We start from the raw sequence: 12,188 nt of genomic DNA on the forward strand, positions 1-12,188 counted from the left end.
GTTGAGTACCCTTAAAAAATGCCATTTTTCTATCAAAAAAACTGCGGCACCATATGTGTTTGACCATTGTAATTACATCCAAAGGTGTTGATGATTCAGAATTCGAAATTTTTTTCAATGGATCTTTGATAATGAAAAGGCAGGACCAAATAAGGCTACCATTGTCGCCTATGTAAATAATTACTTATTAACCATAACGGAAATGCAAAAGTGAACACTTACTTGAAATCAATGCCTGTTCTACTTTCGCCCCTCAAGTTCGTCCACCGGATGTACAACCTTGTTACGTCACACAGATTAGGCCAAGCATATTGCATTTTCGCATTGTTTTAAAAGGGTAAGTATTGAAAAAAATCATCAAAATTAAATAATTAACAATAAAATTTTCAACAAGTAACAATAACATGGAAATTTGGCCAAATTGTCTATTCCATGTCCTTGCAATGCATGCAGTAAAACTTGGTATTCCTCCTCACAGCCCTCAGTTCTGTTCAGTATTTCAGATGTGTCCAGTGCACCTATAATTGTCACACTAGTTGCACCCATTTGGTAAGTTCAACACCAACCCCAAGTCTAATTTGATTGGGGGTAAACTGTTTACACACACAGCATAGTTCGACTTCTTGAATGTCTTCATCGTCTGTATCGCTGAAGTCCATGAAATCATCAATGTATATATGTGACTAGGTCCTGTTTTTTGAGACGTGTGGCCTGGTTTATTAGATATGTGACTAGGTCCAGGTTTAGTGTGGCTAGGTCCTGATGTAAGTGACGAAGCAGAAGTGGACGTATTCTTTTTATTTTGTTATCCAGTTTTCTTACTACTCTGGTTGCTTGGTTTATTTTTTCCTTGGTTTTCAACGTGCTGTTTAACCTTTTCTGCCACCTCACTTTCACTTATTGGCATACCAGAGACAATCTTTCCAAGGGTTTTTCTTTCTTGTCATTTTCGGACTTCATTTTTTTTTAGTTTGTTTATTCTTTCCGCAAAAAAGTGTGATATAGCAGTATCATGGTCTTGAATATCTTCAACAACACCAGTCACAGCACTTTCAACAGCTTCCGTTACTTCTCTATTCATATTAACTTCAACTACTTGTATTTGTATCTCATCTGTTTTTGGTTCATCTGTAGTCTCCGTAGTTTCTTTGCATTCCTCATTTCTTGTAAATACCTCTGATTGATCTTGGTTGGTGACAGTCTTATCCAGGGGGTATATTCCAGTCTTCCTAAATGCTGACTGAAGGTTTTCTGGGGACAGTGCTTTCTGGTATGCTTTGCAGGCTAGTTCACATATATTGTATTTGGTTATTACCGAGGAGTTTTGACGTATGGTTTTGTGACATTCATTATCATAAATACGCTGCAACGGCCCATAACATCCAACATCCAAAGGTTGTAAAAAATGTGAGGTATGAGCTGGTAAGACGTGAATGATGATGTGGTTCCTCTGTCCATTCAATTATGTCAACTGCTACGTGATTTATGCCCGTCGAGGAGAAGAAGTACGTTGTCATTGTTTCTGCCAGGGATGTATTTAAGAAAGTGATCTGTTAAATATTGTCTGAATATGTTGGTATTGGACCATCCTGAGTCTGATACTGCACCAACAGCACCAGGTGTTGCACCATTCATTAATTCATTATTAATTCTTTTCCCTTCAAATACAAAATATGGAGGAACAGCAAATCCCGAGGCACTTCCACATCCAAGTATGGTGGTAGTACTAGACCTTTCAGATGTTACTGATGATGTGGTACATTCAATTCCAGATACAACATTAGGTGGTTTATGATTCAGTGTTATACCCTTCTCATCAACACATGAGATGTGGTTTATCCTGAAGATTGTATTTTAGGACGACTTCCTTTAAGCTTGCAAAGTATTTTTCAACATTAGCAACAGAACCACATTTTGCACGTAGAATCTCCAAACTTCTAGGTTTCACCACTCTAAGTTCTGGCCAGCTTTTTATGAAACCCTCAAACCATCTCAAGGTAAATTATTCACTCCTTGGTTTTATTTTGATTGTGTGGGCAAAATCAGTAGCTAGATCTGTAACTTCTTGTCTAGTGTACCCATATCCATATGAAGCCATGGACTTTACATGTTCCACAATCCGTGCCTCCTCTTCATTTATCTTTCGTTTAATAGTCTAAGTGTCCAATTTCATTGTAGTTTTTTTTTTTTTTTTTTTTTTTTTTTTTTTTTTGTGGTTTAATGTAAATATTACTTTGTTGAAAATTTTTGTTGTTTACAGTTTATCTTTATCATTAATAATATTCAAGATGATAACCAAAAACTGCAACATTTCCTTAAAATTACCAATTTAGTGGCAGCAACCCAACAATGGGTTGTAAGATTCATCTAAATATTTTCAGGGCTTTTCGGGGAATTTGACCTAATGAACACTTTTATCCCATGTCAGATCTGCTCTAAATGCTTTGCTTTTTGAGATACAAGCCAAAAACAGCATTTTACTATGTTGTATCTTTCTTTGCTGAACATATTTGCTGTTTACAGTTTATCTTTATCATTAATACTACTCAAGATAATTACCAAAAACTGCAAAATTTCCTTGAAATTACCAATTTAGTGGCAGAAACCCAACAATTGGTTATTTGATTCATCTGAAAATTTCAGGGCTGATAGAACTTTATCTTATAAACACTTTAACCCTGTCAGATTTGCTCTAACTGCTTTGGTTTTAAGATATAAGCCAAAAACTGCATTTTACCCCTTATGTTCTATTTTTAGTCATGGCGGCCATGTTTTTTGACGAAACAGAAAATAAAACACAAATTTTATTCTAGACACCCTAAGGAACATTCAGCTTAAGTTTGGTTGATTCAATAGTTTCAGCAAGATGTTTGAAATAGTTTACTCCAGACGGACGACGACGACGGACGCCAAGTGATGGCTAAAAAAATGATATGTGGTATGATTGCCAATGAGACTACTCTTCACAAAAGACCAAATGGCACAGAAATTAACAGCAATAGGTCTCCGTACGACCTTCAAACCCCATACCGCATAGTCAGCTATTATAAGTCCCCGAAATCACATACGTTAAGCAATTCAAACGGGAAAACTAACGACCCTAATTAATGTATAAAAAAAAGAACTAAAAACTAATATGTTACACGGCAACAAATGACAACCACTGAATAACAGGTTCCTGACTTGGGACATGCACATACATACAGAATGTGGAGGAGTTAACACACAATGAATTTAGCGGGATCCCAACCCTAATCTGGTACAGTGGTGTAACTGTACAACATAAGAACGAAGTATACAAATCAGTTGAAAAAGTCTTGCCTCATCAGATAGATACAAATAGAAATACATCTTACAAAACAGAGTGGACTTGGCCGGGTACTTGTACATCCCAAGAACAAAAAGACACTAAGTACAGATCTAAGATTACTCGCAGTACACATCCAACGTCCAATGGATTTATTGTAAAGACGTCTTGTTTATCATTTGGCTAAGATTAAAAAGGAGATCCCTGAGATCTCAAAACTAGGGTAGACCCACTACACAACCATTGATTTCGCATGTCCAAAGACCAGAACCTGATACGTGGTTGTTCTACGACAACGTCATATATATCTGGATTTTTATAATTTGCAGAATTTTGTGCAATCTAATTAAAAACCGATCTCTCATCGCTCCCGTTTTCTGATATGTCGCGTGGGAGATCTAACGAAACCGGCTTTGAGGTCACATGTGAGTGAACTAAAAGTTATGAATTTATAATGATATGCAAATGAGTTGACGACCTATTAATAAGCCAATCAAAAAAGTTTATGAATTATTTTGACTGACGATTTCGTCGTAAATAAAATGTGTTACATCCCTTTACCTTACGTTAAACTTTCAAGATCGTGGAAGACTCAATTTCATTGGTCGAAAAAGACACACCTACGAGGTCACTCACATGTGACCTCAAAGCGGGTTTCGTTAGATCTCCCACGCGACACATCAGAAACAGGAGCGATGAGAGATCGGTTTTTAATTAGATTGAATGTTGTGTTGACAGCAGAAGTAGTTTCTGTTCGATTTATCAACAACTATTATAGACTGGGTATTTTTAAGCTTGACACATACATATTGTTGAAGATTATATGTCTTCTGGTTGTTTTTGGCGTAGTATTGCTTTCGCATTGATACAGCCCGTAACAGAGAAGTGATCGAATTGATGTTTCTTTACCGTCAAAATTAGCTACGTTATCGACAAACTTAATTGAGTAGTGACCGAACTATTGGTACTTTAACGTTAAAAACATTGACAATGCTGACAAACTTTCATGTGTCGATAATCAAGTTTAATACCGATAATATTGAAAATAATTCTAATAATAGAAACAAAATATGTCCATGCACCATTTCGATTGGGCGAAAAGTAGTCATTTCTTCAAAGTCAGAACAGAAAAAAAAAGATTTATGGAAGGACGTCTTGATAGTATTATTTCCTTTACAATTTTACCCAAAACTAAAAGAAATATACTGGTAAACAATTAAAAAGGTGTTTGATAGGAATGAAGTCCTTTATTTTTTCGGACTACGTCGGACTACGTACTACTCTTACGTACGTCGGATACCGGGCAGTTTCTTTGTTATATCTGTACTTTATCAAATACATGTTAATATTTACCTAATATTAAATAGGTAAAAATTATTGCTGAAATTATAAAAAAGAAGATGTGGTATGATTGCTAATGAGACAACTATCCACAAAAGACCAAAATGACACAGACATTAACAACTATAAGTCACCGTACGGCCTTCAACAATGAGCAAAGCCCATACCGCATAGTCAGCTATAATAGGCCCCGATAAGACAATGTAAAACAATTCAAACGAGAAAACTAACGGCCTTATTTATGTAAAAAAATGAACGAAAAACAAATATGTAACACATAAACAAACGACAACCACTAAATTACAGGCACCTGACTTGGGACAGGCACATAGCCTGTTCAGGGTTTCTTTCTTGTGTATGTTTATATAATTTTTCACATGCTTTAACTCATTGACGATAATGTAAGGTGCTCTATTAGAAAAAAATGGATTTCTAGTTCGGGTTTGAAAAAGAAATTTCGCCTTTTCTTGAGCCTGTTTTGTACATTTAGTTTAACAGATATGATCCAATGGAAATTTTCACATGGAACCTTCGGTAAATAGGAAAATGAAAAGATATGGGGTAATTTACAGAGAGACCACACTCCATCCATGAGAAAAACGGAGGGAATTTAAAAATCTAGAGGTCTCCACAAGGCTTTCAACAATTAAGGGTGGAATCTCACTCCTTCTGAAAAGCTCTAAATCGCCCCAACGTGTACATACGTTTGGTCATCAAGAGATTCTGGTTTCTCTTTTTGTGTGTCATAAACATTCAATTCGGATTTGAATTTAATTTACCGAAACATTTCCGTACATTAAATCTTAGGACGGTCAGAACATTTTAAGGACGCAACAGATCGAAGTACAATTTTAAGTAGTACATAGATGTGCAATAATTCAGCTTCCTGTACATGTTCATGAAGTTGTAAATTTTGAATGTTGATTTCTTTAAATAACACCATTTTTTTACAATAAAAAATCTCAAAAAGTCCGTTAACAATGAAAAAGTTTGACCATGAAAAATCACATATCTAAGAAAAGCAGTCGTTTAATTGATTATAAGAAAGTTTTAGTATATCATGTCAAATTTCTTTAATTTGAGAGTTTTCCTTTAGTTACAAATGTAGCTCCGTGTCTGATGGTGAAATCAAAATGAATGTCTCAGAAAGTGGTGAATTAGTTTCCATAAATGACAGATGAATCGGGCCAAGCTTTGTAACTTACAGTAAACAGACTACCGTTACAATGACGCACTCGTCGAACTGTTTAAAAGATTTGTGTTTATGACCAAAAATTTATATACAACTTCATTTATAAATTAATCTGAATTTCATAGCGCGTCGTCACAATAATGAAAGTTATAAAAAAAATCTATAACCAGTAGATCTATACTTCTATAAAGAAAGTATTCTTGTACAAAAGGGTATTTATTATAAAATGGTCCTAACTATAGAATAGATAGTTTACCACAGAAATCTTAAACGGAAGTTTCGACAATTTTAAACAGAAGAGATTTGAAAATAAATTTAACTTTAAATAAACACTGAAATAATTTTAATACCTCGAAGGTGTAAAGAATAAACCAACAATCTCAATCTTTAAAAGTGTCTTCATTGCACTAACCGACGAGTTCATGTTTACAGTAGAAACAGTGGATGTGACTCCAATAAATTCATTATCATTGCAGTCGTGAATATTTATCGCTTATATTAAATTGATAAAGATTTTATCGAGGTCGCACCAACTCAGTCTGTTTCTACAGCTAAGACCAGTTACATGTAACATGATCTCGTCGATTCGCACGACGAAGCCATTGTTTATGACAGAACACACATTCTAGATTATGTATTTTTGTTTCCGTCAGTTCGAAAGTATTTGATCATTTCAACTCCTTTGTATAGGTTGATTATAAAAAATGTTTTACTGTGTTAAAAAAACTTCGACTTAAACAATGAAAACATACACGTTGGACATGAAATATTTTGTCGATGAAGAAAATTAAATTATGTCACTTCTGAAATAAGTTTGTCGATAACGTAACTTATTCTGACAGTAAAGAAACGCGAATTCGATCACTACTCTGTTACGGGCTGTATATACTCCACACCTTCTTTTGTTCTTATTCTTTGACGTTTTAAATGACGGACATAGATGGCAAGTATTGACAATAGCTGACATACCTGTTAGTCAGAGAGAGGAGCTTACAAAGGCTAGTCTCATTTAGAAACATAGAGATATCATGCCAATTTCCCCATGCCTGTCATCATGGGAACTTTATGTCTTAGAAATATACAAATCTTTGATTTGAATGATCATATTAGCTTTCATTTTAGTGAAACATTGCAACAGTTTCCAGCGTAGTCTGTAAATTCTCTCTTCCTCGAGTGGCCTTGTTATTAAACATAAAAACTGCAGCCCGTTTTTTTCCACCGGACCTGGGGTTAAAAAGAGAATGTGTAAATTATCGAAATGATATCAAGGAAGGGGGATGGCGGTATAAGCGTTCAATCCTTACTACAATGTCACATTGAATTTGGAGTTGTAACATCTTATGTGCTGATTACAAACGGATATACATTCAAATTGAAATAAGTACGAAATTTTAAACAATTGATTGCATACTGCATTAAAGACATTTTGTTGCCATATTTTTGCATTTTGTTTAATGTTATTACACCACCGGACCATGTTAAGGAAAAATATGTTAACTCCGCCATCTTAATGTGTCTTTCCAAAGTCAAGAGCCTGTTTTGCGATGGTTGTAGTTGATTGCTGCCTTTCATATTTGGGTTTCTTGTATAACTCATTCATAAATTATTAAGTTAGGTTTCTCGTTTAAATTGCTACACATTTTGTAATGTCGGGTGCTTTAATAATCGAGTAGACAGTTTTTAGTTATGCTAATTTTTGATGGCCGTATGGTGGCCTATCGTTGCTTACATTTACTTGGAGTCTAGTGAATATTTGTCTCATTGGCAATCATACCACATTTCAGGCCTCAATATAGACATAAAATTAATATTTTAAATTCTGCTCATTAAATATCTCCTCCCCACCCCAGCCCTAAAATAACGTGTAAAATTAGAAATATCCTGTCAAGTGAACCGCTCCTCTGTTTCAGTTGAAAAATAAAAAAAAATGTTGCTCTAGACTTTGATCTATTATTGGTGGCGGAGATAAAGGCAAAAAAAAAACAAACATGAATTCATGCTTCAGTGCTAATTAATTTCGGAAAGAAGTAACCATTTGGAACATCAAAAACATTACAATATTTACTTTACAAAATATATGATAAGGACATCAATTGTCAAATCTAGGCAATAATATAGACGAAAATGAAAAAAATCAGTTCCTCAAAAAACAGATTTTGTTCCATTTCGTTGTGTTTCGTTTCATTTCGCCATGTTTCGTTTCTGTTCCATTTCTCACTTTACCGGGACCCCCAAAAAGTTACAAAATGCGTCGGAGGCATCTATTATTAACTACCTCCACATAAGGCTATGTACCAATACAAGTTTTAAACAATCTATAAAATCTTAATTTATTACCATTGACATTATTGTTATCATTCCATACTTCATGATGCCAAGATTCTTTTTCAAAAGTTTGTATAGAATTCCATACATTACTCAAATTAATTTCATCTTTTACATTTTGAATCAAACTATATTTACGAGCTAACTGTAAAACTCTATCATCCCATGACGATTAACTTCTAATCGCCCAGGTACGAACCTTTTTACATATATTACTGGTATTGTCGCTTTTAAGGCGATAGTTTAAAAAATTCAACTTTTAGTAGTGCATCACCTGATAAAAAACCCACATCACCTCTAGCAGCTAAATTGCTGCTTCTCTTGCTTAAGCCTAAGAATAATTTACAAGCATTGTTTTGCAAACTATTTATACAATTATGTATATTAATGCCCCTTACACCGGAAGCATATGTAAAAATGGGTTTGACTAAAGTGTCATATAATTTAGTAAATTCATCAATATTCATACCACCAGTTTTACAAAATTTTGCTTTAAACACCAAGAGCTGTATTAGCTGACATACAATTCTCTGGAAATTATTGAATAATCCGAAAATTCATTCAAAAGTATACCAAGATATTTTTAACAAGCTGCATACTAATATTCAAGACAAAGTTCACCACATTTGAACTGATAATTACATTTTTGTATAAATTTATTTCTAAAATGAACAATTTTGGTTTTGTTTTTATTTAGAATTAATCTCTACTTTTCACACCACTTGTTGAAAATGTGCAACTGGTTTTGCAGTTTCTCTGCATCAGGTGCAATTAATGCAATGTCATCAGCATGTAAAAATATAGAGACCATTATGTCATCTACTTGAAAACCACAATTTGCTTCTTTAATATTTGAAACTATATCATTTACATAGATAGAAAATAAAGTCGGCGATAACACACAGCCTTGTTTTACACCAAGAGCAACAGAAAAAAGGATGTCATAAAGTTATTTACTCTGACTGCATAATTGACATTAGTGTATTTATAAGAAGTAATACAATTTTTAAAATATACTACTAGTAGACAGTCTCTTTCAACAGTATCAAATGCTTTCTTTGCGTCAACAATTTATACAAATGTATCCTTTTTTGCAGTTTTCTGCTTTTTTATGACGAAAATAAACTCATCATAGATACCAGGATTTAAATTTTATATTTACGCCAGACGCGCGTTTCCTTTACAAAAGACTCAACAGTGACGCTCAAATCAAACAATGTTTAAAAGGCCAAAGAAAGTACGAAGTAAGGCATTGTGGATTATTTCTTTTAGGCTATTTTTCAATTTTACATGGGGAATGGTGGTATACAGGGTTGAAAAATCAAAAGTTTTGATAGAACTAATTTCAAAAAGAGACCGAGATTAAGAATTATCCCGAAGTTCTTTAGAATTTTTAAGAATCCACATATGGTTAATACCACTACGCGAGTAAACAGTTTCGCAGTATTTCTGTAAACCCTCTTTCACTGCGGACAAAATTTTAGTCAATCTAATGATCAATTCTTTAATGGAATATGCAGATGAGCCGGCAATGTACCGTTGTTTGTACGGAATTTTGAGAAGCTTAGGTATCCAATACAAACAAGGTAAGTCCTCCGATTTGTTCTTCAATGTTATGTTTAATTAAGCAATGAAAGACTTGTGATTCGCCAAAATATCCTTGTCAAATGATATGTTTTGTATGTGGGATTACCTGAGTGCTCATGTATTCCTAATTCTTTTACTAGACATTCGTAGTTATACGATTTACATACACAGACAATATTATTTGAAGCTTTGTCCGAAGGAACAACACCATACTTAGAAGAGATGATAGACATTTCACAGCCCCTTTGTCTCTGAAAACGGATTTCGGTCGATCATTCACACAGTTTTCCAACTTGTGAAAGCGACATTTTATCAGAGACCTGATTGTTTTGACCCATTCTGACAAAATGTCCAGTTCATCTTCTTCTCATTTAGCCCATGCTCTGGCATAGACCTCAATGGAATCCATAATTATAACGAAGTTATGGTTCCAATTGTAGCGCCATGAGAAATCACCTATCGGTGATTTTCATGTTGAATTATGTTTAGATCCCCATGCAGTAATAACATGGCCAGAGGGGGAGAATGGGAACAATCACATGTCAGAGGTTTTTTTTAGGTAATGTTCGAAATCTAGGTCCTGCAATGCTTGTTTATAGATAAATTCTTTGGGTGTAATGGTTTTGGTGTAAATGTAGGATACAATAGGAATAGACTGATTTTGAAAATAAATAGGAATTTTATATGTCACCTCCTTGTGAAGTATAAAGGTTGCATATGTTGTTTGCATCAATTCCTCTATTGGTAAAGTGAACTGGAAGGAATTAGGAAGACTCTTTTTTACACTAGGTCGATGGTAATGTTTTTGCCCATGACTATGTTGTTGTCGTAAATAAACTCATCATAGATACCAGGATTGAAATTTATATAGGTAGTATTAAATAAACTCATTACATTAAAAGCACTGCATGCTGGTATGGCATGGTATTGGTTGCAAAAATTCGATATTTTTCATTTAAATGCAATATTTTATATTTAATTGGTATATTTCTTAATTTAAATGCAATATTTTTTCATTGGAATGGTATATTTTTTTCATTGGAATGGTATATTTTTTTATTTAGATGCAATATTTTTTATTCAAATGGTATAATTTTTCATTTAAATGGTATATTTTTTCATTTAAATGCAATATTTTATCATTTAAATGCAATATTTTTTATTCAAATGGTATAATTTTTCATTCAAATGGTATAATTTTTCGTTCAAATGGTATAATTTTTCATTCAAATGGTATAATTTTCATTCAAATGCAATATTTTTTATTCGATTGGTATAAAAAAATCATTTGCTTGCAACGTTTTTTTTATTCAATTGGTATAATAGTTTTTTTATTTATATGCAATAATTGCATTATGGGAAATTCTTTGACGTCTTAAGGTCAAATTTGCAACAACGTTTGTGATTTGTCAATAATAGTTTGGATTTCTCCCCTTTCTTTCTAAACATGGGTGACCAATAATTAAAAAAACGCTTCAGAATATCGCCCCTCTAACTTAACCTGGCTTTCGTGCGAGTCCTGCACTGGCTGTTTTATTAAAATCTTGAATCCCAACATGTATTTCTATTGCAAAATATCGATGGTCACAATGTTCTGACGGCCACTTTCCAACAACTTCCATTGTATATAGATATATATGCAAGTATGCCTTTTTTTTTTTAAATAGATTAGACTTTAAAGGGTTTCACGCTACTAATTTTTGGGTCCTTTATAGCTTACTGTTCGGTTTGAGCCAAGGCTCCGTGTTGAAGACCGTACTTGGATCTATAATGGTTTACATTTACAAATTTTGACTTAGCCATGAAGAGTGAGTGGTCTCACCGACACTCATACCACATCTTGTTATATCTATATACAACGTAAACTAGACGTTTTTCAGACTGTTTTCTTTATCATTCTAAATCCTTTGTCGCGCGTTGTGTCTGTTTGTTAACTCAATCTTGAAGAACAAGATTTATTTCAGTTCTAGTTGTTATTAGCTTTGAGCAAATTTCCAGTAATTGCAAATACTCTTAATATGTCAGTGCGTTTTCTATTGTCTTAAAATTAGTTTTTTTGTGTGTGTCTCATTTCGATCTTTTGAGTTAATCTAATTGCAGCAAATTGTACTGTTACAACACTGTCCCAGATTCGGGAGTGCTCACAAACATGTTGTACTGTTACACCGCTGTCCTAGATTATAGGGAGAGAATTTGGGATCCCGCTAACATGTTTAAACCCGCCACATTCTGTATGTATGTGCTAGTCCCAAGTCAGGAGCCTGTTATTCAGTGGTTGTCGTTTGTTGCTTTGTTATACATATTTGTGTTCGTTCGTTTTTTTTTTGTACATTAATTCGGCCGTTAGTTTTTTCGATTGAATTGTTTTACATTTGTGATTTCGGGGCCTATTATAGCTGACTATGCGATGTATGCTTAGCTTATTGTCGAAGGCCG

General features: G+C 33.9%; 1 protein-coding gene and 1 pseudogene across 1 annotated transcript in view; both read right to left on the minus strand.

Moving 5' to 3' along the window:
• The window catches only part of LOC143063657 (sodium-dependent glucose transporter 1-like), a 33,875-nt gene extending 33,609 nt beyond the window's left edge, over positions 1–266 (minus strand). Inside the window, exon 1 of the mRNA XM_076235924.1 lies at positions 223–266. The gene's annotated coding sequence lies outside the window, so the exon portion shown is untranslated. The remainder of the gene's footprint in view (positions 1–222) is intronic.
• A 367-nt stretch (positions 267–633) lies between these two features.
• On the minus strand, positions 634–8,255 carry LOC143062036 (uncharacterized; annotated as a pseudogene).
• Positions 8,256–12,188: the final 3,933 nt, after the last annotated feature.

The sequence above is a fragment of the Mytilus galloprovincialis genome, chromosome 2, assembly GCF_965363235.1.
Source record: "Mytilus galloprovincialis chromosome 2, xbMytGall1.hap1.1, whole genome shotgun sequence".
Taxonomy (NCBI): Eukaryota; Metazoa; Mollusca; class Bivalvia; order Mytilida; family Mytilidae; genus Mytilus; species Mytilus galloprovincialis.